The sequence below is a fragment of the Perca fluviatilis genome, chromosome 2, assembly GCF_010015445.1.
Source record: "Perca fluviatilis chromosome 2, GENO_Pfluv_1.0, whole genome shotgun sequence".
NCBI classification, from domain to species: domain Eukaryota; kingdom Metazoa; phylum Chordata; class Actinopteri; order Perciformes; family Percidae; genus Perca; species Perca fluviatilis.
The window spans coordinates 12,540,521-12,546,608 of record NC_053113.1 but is presented as its reverse complement, the minus strand read 5'-3'; the positions used below and the strand labels follow the sequence as shown (position 1 = coordinate 12,546,608).

At 41.4% G+C, this 6,088-nt stretch overlaps 2 non-coding genes across 2 annotated transcripts; both read left to right on the top strand.

The window, feature by feature from the left end:
• The first annotated feature begins 4,153 nt into the window (after window positions 1-4,153).
• LOC120554539 lies at window positions 4,154-4,344 on the top strand. Its single transcript, XR_005638501.1, has one exon. It is a non-coding gene; the product is annotated as a U2 spliceosomal RNA (small nuclear RNA).
• An 881-nt stretch (window positions 4,345-5,225) lies between these two features.
• Window positions 5,226-5,389, top strand: LOC120554398. Its single transcript, XR_005638393.1, has one exon. It is a non-coding gene; the product is annotated as a U1 spliceosomal RNA (small nuclear RNA).
• The last annotated feature ends 699 nt before the right edge of the window (window positions 5,390-6,088 follow it).

Sequence of the window (6,088 nt, the reverse complement as noted above, 5' to 3'; positions counted from 1 at the left end):
GCTGAGGACGGCAGGGGCGTCTGCTGCTTGGGATGCTCACTGGAGGCAGCCTTGCTGGTGGAGGGCAGTGAGGGCAGCTGGGGCTTCTGCTGCTTGTTGCGCTTTGCCTTCTTGCTGGTAGACAGAGGAGACTGCTCGGGACGCTCTGCAGTTGCTGGCACGCTGGTGGAGAGCGGCGGCTGTTTGGGACACTCGGCGGACACAGGCTGGCTGGTGGAGATTGGCAAGAGCTCCGTGTGGCTCTGAAAAGTGACGAGGGCATTTACCAAGACGGTGTCGTCCAGAGCGTCATTGTCCCATGACGAGTGGGAGTTGGCAGATGGTGCAGGGGACCTGGAAGAGCTGGAAGTGGCGGCAGCAGGAGTGGCGTCCTGTGGAGGCTTCTGTGAATTACAGGAGGTGAGTGTGAGCTTTTGCATTTGTATTGGGTATTGCAATGTAGTTACAGAATGCAATGTAGTTACCTCTTTGTCAAGAATGTACTGACGAAAGCGCTTAAGCAACTTGGACGTGATGTCGCTTTCCTTTATCAGCAGCCATTGCTTGACAGAAGTGTGAACCTCCTGCGCCATCTTCTGATCTTGCTCCCTCCCAGCTCGACGGTCTGCCTGGTGGTGGGTTAGGGTCCTTCACCCACTCGTCATTGATGGCCGCATGCCTCTCCGGCTGACTGCTCTTTGATGTGGCAGTCGATGAGACTTAAATACATACACTTATCGTTGTTAGTTTTAGTAAAGGGAAACTGTGCATGGTTTGGTTTTCTGGGAAATGCTCAGTGTTGGGCAAGTTACTTCAAAAATATAATACATTATGGATTACTAGTTACTGTCATCTGAGAGTAACTGAAGGTCCTGCCAGTGTAGCGGCCAAATATCAACACCAGCTACCCCAGGTACTGTGCCTCAGTAGGCCTCTCCAGCCCACAGTGCCTTTTTGCTGCAGACAAAACATTTTATGACCTTAGTGAACAAGAAAGCAAAAGCTATAGTGCACCACATTAGGTTATCGTTGCTTGTAGTATAAATGCAATGCCAAGATGTTACCTTCCTCGAAGGCAGTCTTGGGATCCCTCAGATTGTGGTCCTGTGGTCCCGCAAACTGATTTCTTCCCTACTGGGCCTTGGCTTCCTTTGACGCTTTTAGCACACATTGTTGCCTGTCTGCCGGCAGGCTGGTGTCAAGAATCTGGAGGGCTGGCAGCAAAGTATCCATGTCCTGAAATTGGCCACAGACTATTATCAATACCTGATATTGGCAACATACTTTTATCAAAATCCTAGTTACCTTCAGTACGGCCTGTTCTGCAAGGTCATCAAGGCAGTGTGCAGGGGCCTCTGGGTTGATGACACAGTAACAGCACAACATTATTTTTTATTTGAACATTATTTTATATGATGTATTCAGTTTCTAATATGACAATGCATGTTAGTGTACAAAAGGTCATTGATACCCTTTTATCACACAGCAAGGAGGAAGTGTCAGAGCAGGATGACAACTGCTCAACCCTGATTACAGCTCTTCAGATGAAGATAACTTGGAGGTAGAGTTCATATAACTTCTGAAGTTTACATTTTATCCACTTTTCAGCCCATTTCCCTCTGGCAAAGTTTGTATGCCAACGTTACACTCAAAATCAGTTAAAAATTCCTTTGCCCCAAAAGTTGCCAGTAAAACATGTCTATCTGACAATTTATATTTGATGAAATGTATTCCTGAGATGGCACATGCTGTTATAGCATGAACAGAAACATGAATTAGGTTAGTAATATGTAATAAATTAACGTTTTGTGACAGCAACAATAACAAATCATTACAGCAACAATAACTTTATTCTAGTTATGGAATTTAATGACCACTAGGCTGACTAAAGCTTTGTCTGTCGACAGTACTATAATGAGGGATTCTTTCACTCTGGTGACTGTTTTTACAGCCATCTGAAGGCAGCATTTATTTGGAGAGGGGGAGGGGAAGACGTCCCAGGCCACTGGCTCTGCACTATCCAAGTTTAGTAAATAGTGTTGTAACAGCAACAACAATTTTATTCTACAACATGATTTTTCCACCGGTGGTTATGGCATTAATGAAAACAATGCACACTATGCTTTGTCTGTCATGACGAGTTAGTAACGTAAACGTTAGCAGTAACGTTAACAGTACCGGCGTACGCTATTAACAATATTCCGTAGTGGATACACAACAAACAACAAAAACTGTTATAAAGAATTATTTCATTCAGACTTACCAGAAACACTGTAGGCTACGATGAGCGGAGATCTCCCCGTTGACCGCAGGTTCAGGTTTGAATGTCGGCATGTGATTGGTAGTCTACGTTTCTTTAAATGAATCCAGATTCAGTGAATCATCCTCTAATGAATGTGAAATCAGCTCTCTGTTGTTAATGTAGATGTGGAAGTAAACTGTCAATCGGTGAAGAAAACAAGAATCTGACAAATCTTCCTAGCGCCCTATATTTAGAGTGTGGCCAACTAGGAATCGAATGTTCTGAGCTATCCCGTTCTGCGATTGGTTTCCGAGGTGGTCACGTGTTTCGCGGACTCTGATTCCCATTGATATAGTGCAGGGAATAGTGGAAAATTTTAATAAATAATTTAAATAATGACATAAATCACTGAGAAAATGCCCAACTGTTGTGTGTTTTGGCTGCAATGAAAGACAAGGAAGCAGCAAAAGATTTCACAAGAAAAAATGTGAAAAGTATGGGAGCTGGGAGGTAAATGTCAATTTCTCTCTTCGATAGAACAAATTACATAGGACAAGTATAGTAATACCATCGTTGGTGTACCATGCTGAAAAAAGTTCTAACGCTGCTTTAGAAATTAATGAAGTTTGAAGTTACCCTTATGCTAGCATTACCTTTTTCGCTAGCACTCCATGTACCTAAATGCTTGTGATCTTGCCACAATCATAGCTACGGCTTTTGGTCTCGACCGAGTCCAGGTGTCTTTATTATTTTCATAATATTGGAGGGAAAGGGAAACGCAGCTTGGACGGGGATGTTCGGCTTTTCACAAGTTTAGACGGCTACGCCGATGTTTGCTAACATTAGCGCAACAACGTTAGCCTAGCCTGCTAGGTAAATATTACGAGTGCCTTTGGAGTTTCCTATATCTGCGTCCACGTTGTCAACATAAGACCTGTGGCGTTAGTGCTGCTTTTGTACCATGGTTTTATTGAATGAAATATTAAGCTTCGCTCCTCTGAGATGGGTTGGGTTTTTGTTACGTTACACACAAAGCTAGCTATAGTTAGCCTGTATGCTAGCGGACATTAGAATGGTAAACACGGCTCAGAGACTTATTAGGCGACGTGGTCACTCACTACAATGGGCGTTTTGTAGAGGCCCATTTACAATATAGAAGGTAAATATACACTGGAATATTTCCGTAAGGGCCTTTTACGTATTGACAAACGTTGATAATAACATGTATATGCCTGTTTAAGGTGAAAATAAGCGATTTATTTCAAGATTGCATATTCACCCCATAGGGCTACACTGTAGTTATCTGACGTTGGTATCCAATATGGTGCCCATGATTTGAGTTGGCCACACTCTCTATATATAGGGTGCTAATTCTTCCTATTTTCATACAGAGAAGCACATAGGTAAATGTTTACTAAAGTGTTGTTCGCTCTCCAGACCAATAGGTGGCAGTGGGTCAGTTAACCATCGGCAGAAAACAAAGACAGGAAGTAGTGGTAATGTGAGAAATAAAAGTGTGTTTTCATTCTTTTCTCTGAACTTCAACCGTGGATCAAACTACTTTAGGTAGCAGTATGATTTAGTTTAGTCTTATTTGAACTTGCTGTTGGGCTGTTACTCATTTGTTGGAGTCGGATACATTCAACTGGTGACTTTAGCTTCTGATTTGGAGATACAGCATTGCATGATGGGATACGTGCCCATTTTTCTCAAGTAACATGTAGGCTAAATAATTGTTGTCTTTCTTAGCACAAATACAAGCTTGTTATAAATCTCGCCACAAACCGTCACCAGTTGTACATGAACTCAAATGTCCGTTGTTCCTGTTTTATACGGTGACCTAAACAGTTGTTTGGTTGTAGTTAATTAGCGACCCGTAGGTGAGACGTACCGTGCGGAGAATGTTGTCCTCTCTGCCGACCCTTTGTCAGTATCGCTTCTCGGCCTTTTGGCTAAGATCAAGTGTAGTATCTGTTCTTATCAGTTTAATATCTGATACGTCCCCTACCCGGGGACCATATATTAAATTGATTTTTGGAACTGGGAGATGGAATAGGGGCTTGCTCCGTCCACTCCACGCATCGACCTGGTATTGCAGTACCTCCAGGAACGGTGCACCCCCCTCTCACTGTTTAACATAAAAGCTACATCTCCTTTCTGTTGTTGTGGGTACATTTTATCATAAGTGCTCTTGTGCTGTTATTGTTGTTTTATGAGCCAAGTGGAGACATGTTTTTACTGTTCTTTGGACTCACTGCTTGTAGATTCTTGATCTTGGTAGATCCTAAAACTTGATGTTGTTGGTTAGTTTTATTTCACTGTAGTTTTGGACGGTCTGTTCAGTCTGATAATTAGGTTAGCTCATTCCCCAAAAGTGAGAATCCTTTCTGCATAATTTCTGCTGCTGTTTCCCAGTCGGCTTTCTGCTGACATTAAAAAGGCATATGCACTTCATTTTCTGTTATCTAAGTTATTTCTTCTTGCTGTATACGTTGCATAGACACAAGCACAGAGATGAATGTTTACTAAAGTGTTGTTTACACTCCAGACCAATAGGTGGTGGGTCAGTTGCCCTCCAGAAATGAACAAAGACAGGAAGTGGTTTTAATGTGAGAAACAGAACTGTGTTCTTATGTTTCTCTGAATTTCAAACGTGGATCAAACTACTTTTTGTTGCAGTATGATTTAGCTTGTTCCTATTTAAACTCTCTGTTGGGCTGTTACTAGTTTGTTGGAGTTAAATACATAAAACGGGTGACTTTTGAGTTTGCTTTTGATTTGAAGATACAGCATTGCATTATGGGAAATATAGATGCCTTATTTCTCAAGTGAAGTGTAAATAATCTTTGTTAGCCTTAGTACAGACATGTTTGTCCTATATTTAAATCCTGTAGATGTTCATGCCTTCTCTAGTCTCTGATGTTGGTAATTTGTATATTGTCGGCACCATTAGTCAGCGTGGTGTTTCTGTGAAAGACTCTCCTGACTCTGATGTGTACAACTCATACTTACCTGGCAGGGGAGATACCATGATCAAGAAGGTGGTTCACCCAGGGCGAGGCTTGGCCATTGCACTCCGGCTGAGCTGACCTCTGCGAATTCCCCAAATGTGGGAATCTCGACTGCATAATTTGTGATAGTGGGGGACTGCGTTCGCGCTCTCCCCTGATAACGTGTGAAATGAAAATATTTACATCAGAATAATCAGATGAAGCTTTGCTAGAAGATGCTGGATTACATGTAAAGAATCTAGAGAACAGTGGCTCAAAGGGTTTATTTATTAAAAGCAGGAAACATGACATGTAATGTTAATATACCCACACATTACTTTAAATGAATCCAGATTCAGTGAACCATCCTCTAATGCAGTGTTTCTCAAACTTTTTTCAATATTGTACTCGCTTTGAATTGCTTTTTTAAGCCAAGTACCCCCTGAACAGCGCAAAACATTTTTGGTAGAAAAAAAAGTCTTTAAGAGGAACAATACAGCGCCTGCAGTGATAGATTAACCAAACAACAACCTTTTTTAAACAAAAACATTTAAATGCTACATTTCAAATGTTTAGAATCCATCACTTAATTCATTCATTATTATAGTATAATTATTTTAGGAATTATGCATGATATATTTTTAAATTAGCATTTTTGTAAACATTTTATGTACCCCCTGCAGTACTCCAAAGTACCCCTAGGGGTACAGGTACCCCCATTTGAGAAACACTGCTCTAATGAATGTGAAATCAGTCATAACAGCTCTCTGTTGTTAATGTAGATGTGGAAGTAAACTGTCAATCAGTGAAGAAAACAAGAATCTGACAATTCTTCCTATTTTCATACAGAGAAGCACAGAGATGAATGTTTAGTGTT